General features: G+C 40.0%; 1 non-coding gene across 1 annotated transcript; it reads right to left on the bottom strand.

Moving 5' to 3' along the window:
* Positions 1–812: 812 nt before the first annotated feature.
* Positions 813–917, bottom strand: LOC131488941 (U6 spliceosomal RNA). The gene has a single exon (XR_009250319.1). It is a non-coding gene; the product is annotated as a U6 spliceosomal RNA (small nuclear RNA).
* Positions 918–14,132: the final 13,215 nt, after the last annotated feature.

The following is a 14,132-nucleotide window of genomic DNA, read 5'->3' on the forward strand; positions in this document are numbered from 1 at the left end:
CTAATAATTTGAATCAGTTGTTTACCAGTACAGTTATTTTAAGGCCGGCATGTGACTGCTCCCGGCAGGTTGGTGAACAGAGGAAAACGGGAAATGAATGAAATCATTTATTAACATTGAAAATAACAATTTGAAAGGTGCTGCATCCTGGGGCAAATAGTACTTGGCTGCTGCAAATGAGGGAACGGGAATTTTCCGAGGAAAGGGCTTACCTGAAAGAATTTTCCCAAATTTGGTTTTGGTTTCATGGAAAAACACTAAATTCAAAACAATGTTACTGATTGCCAGACATGTTGTCAAGAATCACATGCTCGCTAAGAACTATAACATGAACATTGTTGTTCAAAATAACTGCAACCTTCATGCCTTGAGTATATCCTGAAGATAAAAGAGAAAGAAAGAATAAAACAGGATGTGGAATTTTTATTGTGCACCCATGCATACCGGCCTAGTAATAACGATGTTTCCACAAACACCATGTTGCCTACATGTCACAACACTGGGACACCTGGGAGTTAGAATTGCCAGTTTACAAATGGAAAAAAATGGAGGCTTGGAAAGAGTTAAATAACTTGACTTAGGTGACACAGCTTGTAGATAGAGTGTGACTCCAATTAGGATTCATGTCTTTCTATCAAACTGCAAGTCTGCCCTGACTCAAAGTACTCTCTCCAATAAGGGGACTTATGTGAGGGAGTAGGAGCTCTGGGGGGAAATTCAGAAATTTTCTTACTGAATAATCAGTTTAAGTCATGTTAAACTCTTAAGTCACAAATCGTACTTTATTTATTTACTTATTTTTATTTATTTATTAAAACACAGGCTACTTCGTGAATTTGTGTGTCATCCTAGCCCAGTGGCCATGCTAATCTCTCTACCACTCAAATTTTTAGCATATCTGCTGCCCGAGTGAGCACCAAATCACGTTTTAATTCAGTCTGACAAATTATGTATTAATCATATTTTCCTCGAAACGTCTGTAAGTCTAGAGTATTATTAAAAATTGAAAAACATTTTGATTGGACAAACATTTAGTTGTCTTGTCCTTACCTTTATCCTGGGACTCTGCATTACTTTGGGGATGGGCAGGGACCCAGGAAGTCAGTGCGTAGGGAGAAAGATAGGTCTGGAAGTTGTCACTAAAAGGACCAAAGGATTTTATCATATGGAAATAATCAAATAAGTGACAACTTTTGAGTAAGGATGTTCGTTGCAGTGTGATGCAGTGGCAAACTCAGCAGTGCCCAAATGTCCAACATAAGAATTTGGATAAATAAGAAGCTGTTTTGTACACTGGGGACGTTTTCAGTGGTTAACAATAGTGGTGTGTTGATTGATGGTGGATATCTGGGGGTTTGTTATCCTATCCTGTTTTGTGTGTGTTTGAAATTTCCCATGATAGGGGCACCTGGGTGGCTCAGTCGGTTGAGCGTCTGACTTCAGCCCAGGTCATGATCTCACAGTCTGTGAGTTCGAGCCCCGCATCGGGCTCTGTGCTGAGAGCTCAGAGCCTGGATCCTGCTTTGGATTCCGTGTCTCCCTCTCTCTCTGCCCCTCCCCCGCTCATGTTCTGTCTCTCTCTGTCTCAAAAATAAATAAAAACATTTAAAAAACATTTTTAAAAAAAGAAATTTCCCATGATGATTTTTAAATATTGACCATCTCATAAATAATTTTGTGATATGTATGTGGGAAAAGTAGATTATTAAATATAGTAGAAATTTCCATTGTTCATCTGCATTTTCCTCCCCTTTCAAGTATGTGGGAGGATTATATTTCCCTGTCCCCTAGCAGTTGAGCAAAATCATATAACTGGCCAATAGATGTAGGTGGAAGTGACATGTGTCACTTTCAGGCTGGAGCAATTAATTGCCAGTGTGTGACTTTACAGCCCTCTTTATTCCCTATCTCTGTGAGCCTTTGTCCCTGGATGAGACCAACACTGAACAGCTTCCTGACAAAGCAGAGTGGACATGTAGTGTGAGCAAGAGATAAACCTTTGATGTCGAGAGCCACAGAGATGTTTGCTGCTTGGCACTGCTTAACGTATCTTGATTGATAAACAAACAATGTAACTTGACAAGAATACTCAGCCTGCTCCTTCTGTTCTGTAAAGTCTTTATGCAAATTGCATTCTCTGGATAGCTTCTCCACTTAAGTTCATATTAAAAAAAGTCAGAGCCCATAGGATTTGGCAGGTCATGGAGTCCAGTTATAAACACTGAGGCCCAGAGAGGTCAAGTGATTGCCTAAGACACAAAGATTCAGGACCAGTTCCTAGCAAATATATTCATTTTATTGTTTGTCTCTCCCACAGGGATTTTTGCCTGCCTGTCCAGCTGTAATTAATCTGTAACTCAAAAGGATGAATGAGTGATAATAACAATGTATACATATACAATGCTATCAGTAATACATATTATCACATTTTACTCTTTTCTAACTTGGAGAAAGGTAAAACTATAATTATTCAAAAATTGAGGCCTAGAAGAAGTAAGTGATCTTTTCTAGATCAAAATCACACATCCGAATCATAATAGTTTACAATTTGCTGTGGTCTTTTCCTGTACTAAGCATCTTCCGTGTTTTATTTTATTTGCCTCTCGCAACAATCTTGCAGGATCAACTGGATTATCTTTCCCCTTTTATAGGTGAGGAAAGAGACAAAGAAAAGTCTATGGAATTTAATTAATTCATTCAGCTAACATTTGCTAAATACCTGTGAAGTCCAAGCAGTGCTGTATGCACTAAGAATAGAGTACTGGGCAGACAAAATCCCTTTCTCATAAAGCTTAAATATCTGGTGGGGGGATGGGGGGGAGAAAGTGATGTCTATCAGGAGCCTCTGATGCCCCCTCATAACCCCTAAGCCATATCTCTGAGTTGAGCAACTCCCTGAAGGCTCCCATCACTTGGCATTGATAGTGTGTTACCTCAAAAGTGCACCTAACATCTTTGTTTTCCCTCCCTGGAGGTATTTTGGCATATAAGCAGCTCAGATGTGGGCAAGGAATTAGCACCTGTCGATGCAAACTTCAACCAACAGAGAATGGGAGCTGATGGATAAAACTCCCAATTCCCAATGTAGACAGGCAAATAATAAGAAGTTTAATGAGCAATTATATTAAGTGCTATCACAAATGTAAAGTAGGGTGAAGGGGTAGAGAGGGATCTTGGGACAGGGATGGCAAGGCTCTGTTTGTAGGTTGGATATCCAAGAAGAACCTCTCTAGGGTGGTGAATGGTGAACTGATGATAAGGAGGCAGTTCTATAAAGATCTGGGGCTGGGGAGGAGTGTTTCAGGCAGGTGGAACAGTGGGTGCCAAGCCCCTAATGAAGAAACAAACATGGGTGAGAATAGTATATGAAGTGGAAAAGGGAGTTAGGGGCCAGAACAAATGGATCTGATTTAATTTTTTGGTTGGCAAGGAAAATCAGAAATTATTTTCATTATGATGACAGCCTTAGGAGGGTTGCAAGCAGGGGTGTGATAGGACTGAATGGAGTCTTCCAAGTCCAAAGCCCAAGTTCCTTATCTTTGTATAAGGACATGGAGTCAGTTGCTCTAACCAAGACCACACCCGACAAGAGCAGAAAGTTATTTATGTGTCATAGAACCATCCAGGGTCTAATAGCTGATATAGCAGCCCCATGGTGCTGGGGCCCCAGAATTCTTGTGACTTTCATTCTTTCAATAAATATTTATTTAGTGCTTATTATGTACCAGGGCACAGGAGGTACAGAGGTGATATATGTATATATATAGTTGCCCACCTTCACCTTATATTCTTGTAGGAGGCATAGACAATAGACAAAAATATAAATTGTAAGGTATATTAGAAAATGGTAAGTTCTTCTAAGAAGAACAAAGTAGGTAATGAGTAGGATGGGGGTGGAGGTGGGGTTGCAATTTTAAATAGAATTTTCAGGACAGACCTAGTTAAGAAGTTCACATTTGAGCAAACAATTTCAGGTGTGCAAGTTAACCATGTGGCTATCTGGAGGAAGACCATTTCAGGAAGAAGGAACAACCGGTGCGAAGGCCATAAGACCAGGTACACCAAGTGTATGAGGAACAGCAAGGAGCCACTAAGCAGTTGGAGCAGAGAAGTGGGTATAAAGTAGTAGGCAAATTTGGAGAGGTAAAAAGCCCAGACCATGAAGGTCCTTATAGGTTATTGCTAAGGACTTCCCATCTCTGATTCAGGTGGGAAGCACTGGGAGGGTTTGGAAGGGAGTGAATTAATGTGACTTGGTAAGAGTTAAAAGAATCCCTCTGGCTTCTCTATGGAAACAGACTGATGGTGGGGAAAGGGGGGGAATAGGATAAATGCTGTGAGGTCATGAACAGCTACTGTAGTAATCCAGGTAAAAGGTAATGATGGCTGGTACCAGTAGAGCTGGGGAAAAGTCAGTGAATTCTGGATATATTTGAAAATAGAGCCAATGGGATTTGCTAATGGACTGGATCTCTTTCTTTGATAGAATAAAGAATCAAGATAGCACTGAAATTTTTAGGCTGGGCCAGATGTCTTACGAAAGGATGAGGCTGCAATACAGCAGGGTAGGGAAGATTGCAGATGGAGTAGGTGGAACCATCACAACCTAGGGGGTTGCCCTCATCTTCATGGTCAAATATACATTGCTACTTCGCTCTGACTCCACATTCCTACACGTGGAAATAGAGGAAGAGAGGAAGTGAAGAGCATTCATTTTAAAGGCAAACATCTGATGTTGTTCATATGTCTTCCACTCCACATTCCTTTGGCCAAAATTTTGATATCTGGTTTTAAAGACAACTAAGCAAAGTCATCTTCAGCTGGACAGTCATGAGCTCAGCTAAAACTTGAATGTTCTTTTTTTATTTTTAAAAGTTTTTTTTAACGTTTATTTATTTTTGAGACAGAGAGAGACAGAGCATGAACGGGGGAGGGGCAGAGAGAGAGGGAGACACAGAATCGGAAGCAGGCTCCAGGTTCTGAGCCGTCAGCCCAGAGCCCGACGCGGGGCTCGAACTCACAGACCATGACATTGTGACCTGAGCTGAAGTCGGACGCTTAACCGACTGAGCCACCCAGGCACCCCAAAACTTGAAAGTACCCCTGGGTACATTGCCTTCCCAACCAGCATCCAAACACAAGTGTTCTGAATCTTGCTACTTAAGGCCCTTTCTCCTACCAAGACGTTCTTCCAAACAGTCCCCTCTTGCTTAAGCAGTGAAGCACTTACCACAAATCCTATCCCACCAATGCCAGGTGAAGTGCTAGTTTAAGTTAAGACATAAGTCCGCTCCCCATTCCTTTATCCAACAAACATCAACTGACCATCTACAGTGATCAGGACCATATAATAGAAGCTTTGAGAAAAACAAAAATTAATAAGACTTGGTCCATGTCCTCAAAAATAAAGTGGCAGAAGAGGGAGGAACATTTATACAGTGTATTCTAATCAAAGGCAGAATTAAATTAAAGTAATAATAAGATGTAAGCAATTGGTTATAGGGACAGGGGTGCTTGGTGGACTGCTGTTTGAGTGGGTCATTGAAGAGTAAGAAAGATTTTGCTAGACCAGAAAGGCAAGGGAGGGCATTGTAGCCTAAAACACAGATGTGGGGTGGGGTGGGGGGCGGGGAATGCACATATTGTTCAAGGGATGATGAGTCGTCCATTGGGCTGTGGTATTTCCTAGAGTGCATGGAGGGATGAAACATGATATGAGGTTGGAATGATGGCTTGGGGTCAGACGGTGACAGCATGAAATCCCTCATCAAGGTGTTTATACTTCATTCTGCAGGTGCTGGGGAGTCGTTTAGGGTTTGTGAATTTGGGAGTGACTATATCTGACTTTGGTTTTAGGGCAATTACTCTAGCAGTAAGGTGGAGTGGGTGGGGAGAGAGATCTTAGAGGAAAATTATCCCCCCAGCCCACCTTTGGGAATGCCAGCCCTTGAGCCTGTCAACTGCTCACTTTTCAAACCGATGGTTTCTCTGCTGAGCTTCTCAGAGTGTCCCGGCCTTTCTGGAATTTGATGGTCTTCAGTGCTGTAGAAATGAGCCACCCCACATGTTTACATTGTGCCTGGATAACCTGGAGGGAGAAAAGCATCCTACATAATGCTTGGGGAATTATAGGACTGAAAGGTATTTGTCACAACCCTTGGGCAAAGATGTGGCCCTGGGAAGCTTCTCCACTTAAGTTCATGTAAAAAGTCAGTGCCCATAGTATTTGGCAGGTCATCTTGTCCAGTTATGTATACCATGGCCCAAGGAGCTCTAGTGAGTGCCCAGGGCACAAAGATTCTGGGCTAGCACCTAATATCACAGGCTCCCTCACCCTGTGTTTTATCTCACAGCAATAACCACAAACAATCCTTGTCACTCAGTAGAGTCTCATATTTATACTAGCTAATTTGGGCCCAGCATTTGAGCTAGAATGGGCTGAGAAAAAAATGGACAAGTGTTTTTTCTAGTAGCTACCCCAAAATTTAATTAAAGCACTTTTTAGGCTTAATGATATTTGATACACATTAGCACATTTCCAGTCAACTTACAGAATCATAATCTCATAAAGACTTTGAAGTTCATCTGGTCCAATTATGCAATCTTCAGAATTCTAACACTTGGTTTTGTGAAAGGCACAAGGGCTTAAACCAATTGTTGTCTTGGGTTACAGTATAATAAAATGTATTAGTTGTATCATTCATTCACTCAATGAAGGGAGTGACAAAACTGATTCAAGGTGCTTATAGCTCAGTCTTCAAGATGCTTATACTCCAGTAAAATATCTGTATATGTCCTTCTTTCTATCCTCTACTGCCCTCAGTATCCTTGTTATTGATTTGTCCTGTTTAGCAATTTTAGCACTTTGTTCTTAGATTTATTCAACAACCTGAATTTGACTTTAGGGGAAAGTAAAAGAAACTCTATAAGTCATATAGAGACACCTCTCAACTCTCTTTCTTCTACCCCAGACTGCACATTGCCTAGTGCAAACATCTGCTGAAGCCTAAGTTCTTGCTCTGCTGTGTTTGCTGGAGAGATTTTCCCAGCCAAGACCAGTAATCATTGACAAGCAATATGGAGACCCTTGACAGGGCCTGGAAATAAATTGCCTTGGTGAAAAACATGCCAAACTTTAGCCATAAATTACCCTGACAGTAGCAGCTAGAGAAAATCTGGTTCAAATAAGGATCCATTTGCCCCGTGTTCAAATTTCACATCTTCCTGGGGTTAAACTCCTGGAACGAGCCCATCACCCTTGTCATAGGAAGACTTTTGCTCTTCAGGTTCCTTTTTACTCTTGAAGCACATACTGGCAGGAACAGCGTGTATGCTCCAAAGATAGAGCCAGCAGTTGTAATCATAGTAATAAGCTTAAGCAAAACACTTTTCTGTTTACAAAGCCCTTTCTTACATGTATTTGTTCTCAGTGTGGAGAAAAGACAGATTGCAGTTGGGGACAGGATATGATTGAGGTGCTTCTACCTTCCTTCTACCATATAAAACCAAATTCCAATTGCATGGTGAAAGTTCTACAGATCATTAGTACTTAATGCACCAAAGAGTTGAGTGCAGTGATAGTCAACAGGCATCTTGGGATCTGTAACTCTACAGTTGTGCTATCCAGTACAGTAGTTACCTGTGGTTATTGAGCTCTTGAAATAGACTAGTCTGAATTTAGAAGCCCTAGAGGTGTAAAATACACACCAGATTCTGAAGACTTGCTATAAAAAATGTCTTTAATATTTTTTATATTTTTGCATATTGAAATATTTTAGATATGATTAATAAAATATATTATTATAATTAATTTCACCTGTTTCTTTTTACAGTTTAAAATGTGGCTACTAGACTATTTAAAGTTACATGTGTGGTTTGCATTATATTTCTATTGGACTATGTTGTTTTGAAGGCCTGTCTGGGGATGAGCTAGTTTGAACCTCCTTAACCCCTCTTTAATTGTTAAGAAGACATGCCTCTCCCTAGCATGGCAGTGCTGGGAATCACTTCAATAGAATCTAGGAGACAGACTGGAGTTGTCCAGATAAACGCCTTATTGCTTCCTTTCTCCAGCCCCAGGACCAAAAGAAGGAGGCCACTAGGGGTGTCTCTGCCTTGAGGAAAAAAGCCACAGAAGAGATTTGAGAGACGCCCATGTCTTGAAATAAAGTGAAAATATGGCAGCCACACATGACGACAGGACTAAGGCCTGGCTGGATACAAAAGACAACCAGTGCCTTGGTCACGAAGACACCCAGGAATTTCTCTGTCGTCGAACTGACCCACTGAAGAAAACATGCAACCAGGAAAATCAGGAAAGAGCCTTGCTCTCATCAGCTTCATGCTGTGACAATCTTCTCTGGTCAGCTGAGATGAGACTATCCACAAAGTGGTCCTGGCACTTAAGCCTGTTTAAATCAATGGCTGGATGGGTCTTCTTTCATAAACTTGTCTTCTTACTTCTATCCTTGCCTCAGCTGGAGTATCTCTTTTAAAACCTAAGTTAGATCAAGTCAACTAACTACTCAGAACCTTCCTGTGGCTCCTGGTTAGCCTCAGAGTAAAAGCCAAAGCTCCTACAGTGGCTTGTGAGACCCCATGTCACTTCCCTGACCTTATCTCCTACTCCTTTCCCCCAGCTCACTCAACTCCCAGCTCTGCCCTTTCCCTCTGAATGATGAGATCTTTCTCTCATATCGACATGGTTGATGGCCTCATCTCTTTAGGCTTTGCTCAGATTTCAATTTTGTAGCAAGGATTCCCTGATCACTCAGTTAAAATTGCTATATGCCCTCCTGTAGCCTTCTTTATTTTTTTCTTTTTTCAAAGCACTTCCTGTCTTCTAAGAAAACACCATAAAACTTTCTTATTCATCTAATACTGTTTGTCTCTCTCCACTGGAATATAAATATAGTGAGGGTAGAACCTTTGTATGTGTATGCATGTGTCTGTGTATGTGTGTTTTGTTTATTGATGCATCCCAAGAAACTAGAACTCAATATGCATTTTTTGGTAATAAATAAAGGGAGTTACATAATGTCGATCAACCTTTTTCTTCCTGTCATTACTTTTCCAGGGCAAACCTATATCATCTGGTGCCAAGAAGGCCCCAGTAGCATCCCAAGTCCTCTATCTGGCATGCAGGTCTTTCCAGGTCCCATCCAACTGAGTCCCCTTCCATCCCATCCTTTTGCAAAGAAGACATCCAGATGGCTGACAGACCCATGAAAAAATGCTCAACATCATTAACCATCAAGGAAATAGAAATCAAAACTACAATGAGATATCACCTCATTGTCATGGCTAAAATTAACAACATAGGAAACAACAGATGTTAGTGAGGATGCAGAGAAAGAGGAACCCTCTTGCACTGTTGGTGGGAAATGCAAACTGGTGCAGCCACTCTGGAAAACAGTGTGGAGATTCTTCAAAAAGTTAAAAAATAGAACTACCCTATGATCCAGCAATTGCACTAGAAGGTATTTACCCAGAGGATACAAAAATACTGATTCAAAAGGATACATGCACCCTGATGTTTACAGCAGCATTATCCACAAAAGCCAAATTATGGAAAGAGCCCAAATGTCCACTGGCTGATGGATGGATAAGGAAGAGCTGGTATATATAATGGAATATTACTCAGCCAGCAAAAAGAATGACATCTTGTCATTTTCAAGGATGTGGATGGAGCTAGAGGGTATTATGTTAAGCGAAGTAAGTCAGAGAAAGACAAATATCATATGATTTCACTCATGTGTGGAATTAAAGAAACAAAACAAACATGCAAAGAGGGAAAAAAAGAAACAGAGAGGCAAACAAAGAATCAGACTCTTAACTATAGAGAACACACTGATGGTTACCATAGTGGAGTTGGGTGGGGGAATGGGTTGAATAGGAAATGGGGATTAAGGAGTGCACTCATCGTGATGAGCACACGGTGATGTATGGAAGCGTTGAATCACTATATTGTACACCTGCAGCTAAAATTGCACTGTATGTTACTGAAATTAAAATTAAAAATTAAAAGCAAATCCACTAGATACTTGTGAATAGCCAAAGTCAGTAAAATACAAACGTTTGGCAAATGCTGGGGTATGGATAGTTAATGATGGACTCCTCTAGCAGGCCTCTGAGGCATAGCTCTTTTACTATAGAGTATTTAGTCTTAAACCTGTAGGCAATAGGGAATCATTGAAACGTTTTTAGTAAGAGAGGTGTGATAAAAGTGGTGCTTAACTATTCATTCTTTTCCATTTTTCAAGGCAATTTTCTCAGAATCAATTTAGATAGTCCTAAAACAAACTAGTGGGTTCACATTATCTCTGACCTTGCGGGAATAGCTTAATTGAGCTACAATTTGACTGTAGACATGAAACCATTTTATAAAGAGCCATACGATCTGGACAGTCTCACTGTGTATTTTCCAAAGTTGAAAACTTTTTTGTTTAGTCACGAATAAGTTAATAAAAGACCTACATGATTGTTCTACATTAAAAGTGGTAACAGAAAATAATATTTTTTGCTTTTGCAAATCAATGATTTTTCCTTCATCTGAAAATGACAGTAAAATCTAATATATATTATATATATTATATATACATATACATGTATTTTTTGCCTTAGTAGTCAGAAAAGCTTAATTCAGTGCCCTATCATGCTATTTACCTTACCACTTATATCTTGTAACTTTTGGGGAACAAGGAATTAAGCTCTACCACCTGAAGGAAGGAGTATCAAAAGAATTTGTGGACATAGTAATTTAATAAATATCTGGGAGGGAGTTTTTGTGAGGCTACCAAGCATTATTTTAACTCTAAATCAAGTTCTTCTTCCTCCAAGTAGATTTTCTAAACAATAAGGATTCTCATCCTTGGAATGTCTCACACACAGTGTGTATATTAGCACATATCAATCTTTGTTCACTATGAGCTACCTGAAACACACATTCTCTTTTTTGCCATGGTCCAATGGCTCAGACTTCTAGCTATAATACTATCGTTTTTCATTCCAATGGTCAAGACACACTGGATCTAGCCATTACCTCTCATTTCAAAATCAATCATGCAAGTCCTTGTGCATTTTTGTCTCTGTATGTACGTGTGTGTGTGTGTGTGTGTGTGTGTGTGTAGTTTTCAACTCTTGCATTCTTTTTAGGTATAAGAGTTTTCAAGGATGTTGGAGTCAGCTAGACTTATGTTGGAATCTCAGGTTTGCCAAATATAACTACGAGATATTGGGTAAGTCATTTTATCTTTCCAAACCTTAGGTTTCTTTGGGTCAAATATAAATGCTTATACCTACATATCCAGATTGTTTTGATGATTAAATTAATTGATAGAGGCAAAGCCCCAGTAAGAGTGTCAAGCACAGAGGGGAGCATATTAGCTGTGGTTTCCTCACCATGACCAACCATAGTCATAATCCCAAACCTTGACTGATCTATGCTTTTATACATCTTCTGGAGCTATTGGTTTTTCACACTGTAGTTTGTGGAGTCCTTAGAGGCAACCTGGAAAAAACTTATCGATGGAACATTAAGCTTCTACTTCTGCGTCCTCCAGAACAGTCTGAATTGAAGTATTTTATACATTAATTTCAGCATAAGATTTTAGTTCAAAAAAAGTGAATTCTAGAATTTATTATTGTTTTTTCATTTTTTTATGGTTAGTTTTGAAAAAGAGAGAGCACGAACAGGGGAGGGGCACAGGCAGAGGGGGAGACACTGAATCCGAAGCAGGCTCCAGGCTCTGAGCTGTCAGCACAGAGCCCGACGCAGGGCTCTAACCCACGAACCACGAGATCATGACCTGAACCAGACACTTAACCGACTGAGCCACCCAGGCACCCCTAAAATTTATTATTTTTTTAAAACCTACACTATAAGTTGCAGAGGGGAGAGGAAATCTAGTATACTTTTCTTTGGTCATAACTCAGTATAGACCATGAGATTGTACATGTCATTGATGTTCAATAAATGTCCAACCAATAAAGGAACTAAAACTCATTTTGGCTCTTGGTCTTGTAGCAGAATGTGGAATATTTATCCACTGATTTTTAATATCCAAAACCACACATGACCTGCCTGAAGATGGTTATATGGTATCCTTAAAAAAGATCAACATAGGGCACCTGGGTGGCTTAGTCAGTTAAGCGTCCAACTTCAGCTCATGTCATGATCTCATGGCTAATGAGTTGGAGTCCTGCATTGAGCTCTGTGCTGAAAGCTGGGAGCCTGGAGCCTGCTTTGGATTCTGTGTTTCCCTCTCTCTCTGCCCTTCTCTCTCTTGTGCTCTGTCTCTCTCTCTCTCTCAAAAATAAACAAACATTAAAAAAAAATTAAAAAAAAAAGATCAACACTATAAATTTATTTTCTCAGAGACCCTATAAACATTGGGTTGTTGGCACTAAATTAAATATATTATTGGGGTGCTTGGGTGGCTCAGTAGGTTGAACATTCGACTCTTGATTTCGTCTCAGGTCATGATCCCAGGGTTGTGGGATCAAGCCCTGTGTCGGGCTCCATGTTTAGCATGGATCCTGCTTAAGATTCTCTCTCTCTCTCTCTCTCTCTCTCTCTCTCTCTCTCTCTCTCTTTCTCTCTCTCTCTCTCTCTCATTCTGCCCTTCTCCCCTGCCCACACTCTCTCTGTCTCCCTCGAAAATAAAAAATAAATGTTTTATAAAAAATAAATAAGTAAATAAACAACCAAATAAGCAATTGATTGATTGATTTGCTGAGTAGTTTCTAACTGGAAAGAAGCTGTGCTCCTGAAACTTTCTGAGGGCTTATAAAAGTTTATAAAAATTCTTCTAGTCTCTGTAAATTCAGTTTGGAAGTTGTATTTCACACACTTACACTCATGCAAGTGCACTGAGACATATCTCAAGGCAGATACCAAACTGCCAATAGTATTTATTACCAGTTTATAGATTATGTGTATTTCTTATTTTTCCTCTTTGCTTATCAGCCTTTTATAATTTTTCCATAAAACTTAATAAAATGTATTTTACCAAGAAAGTATATGAGGAAGAGAGACAGAAACAAAGAGAGAAAATTGAAACATATTATTGAAATTGAAAGCACAATATTGAAATCTGCATTCACATTTCTTTCCCTAACAGATTTTCTCTGCAGTCCTCCTTGAAATGTTGTTCTCTGAAGCTCTCTGTGTCTCAGTTTACTGGTGGCAATGTCATTTGCAGCTTCTTTGCATCTCTGGTAGACAGGCATGGTAAGTCAATGCCCCTAGTGTGCCTCAAGAATTACAAAAGCCATCATCCAAAGGTAGTTATATACTTAACAAGCCCCTGAAAAAGGGACTAACCTGATGATGCTTGAGGATTTTGCATATTATTTGGACATTGCAACTGTTTTTGAAAAGACAAGAGAGTCATAGAACTCTACAGCAGATTCAGAAAAGAACATCTATTCCATCCTGAGACAACTGAAGTTCAGAAAAGGGGATGTGATTTTCCCAGGACGATTTATATCTTCCCACGAGAGCTTATTCTCCACCTTTTCTTGGCTGCTTTGCTCAATCATCACAGCTCTGTATGGTCAGTTTTCTCTTTAGTTGGTTTTTAGAAGCTGTACTTTTATTTCATCATCCAGGTAAATAAGACCAAAAGCAAAAATACCTTGGAAACAAAGCTGTACCTCATTTCTTCTGCCATGATTACTTTGCTTAATGACCTAAATGCACCATCACTTTGGTCAGGCTATTGATTTATCAAGTAAGAGGGTGTTATTGAAAAGGAGTGAGTCAGAACGTCCACACAGAGAAATATTGCTCTCAACACACTATGAGCAAGATGTTGGGGATGGGGAGAGGGAGAGTGGAGGTGGTACACAGGGAGTTAGGAAAACTAAAAGATTATGTTTAAGATATAGAAAAAAAAAATTACAGTCTCCAATCTGCTCAGTTCGCCCAGATTATGGAACAAAGACCAAAGCCAAGTGATCCCCACTGGGCCTTGTCCTTTTGAAACAAATCCCAGCCACATTCTTTACCCGTCCAGGCCTGGGCTGCCAGACTTGCACTGCTTTTGATGAAGCCAAGTATCCTTGTTTGCTACGCTGTCATAACAAATTATCACAAACTGTGTGCCTTAAAATAGCAGGAATGTATTCTT

This window comes from Neofelis nebulosa, chromosome 10 (assembly GCF_028018385.1).
Source record: "Neofelis nebulosa isolate mNeoNeb1 chromosome 10, mNeoNeb1.pri, whole genome shotgun sequence".
NCBI lineage: Eukaryota > Metazoa > Chordata > Mammalia > Carnivora > Felidae > Neofelis > Neofelis nebulosa.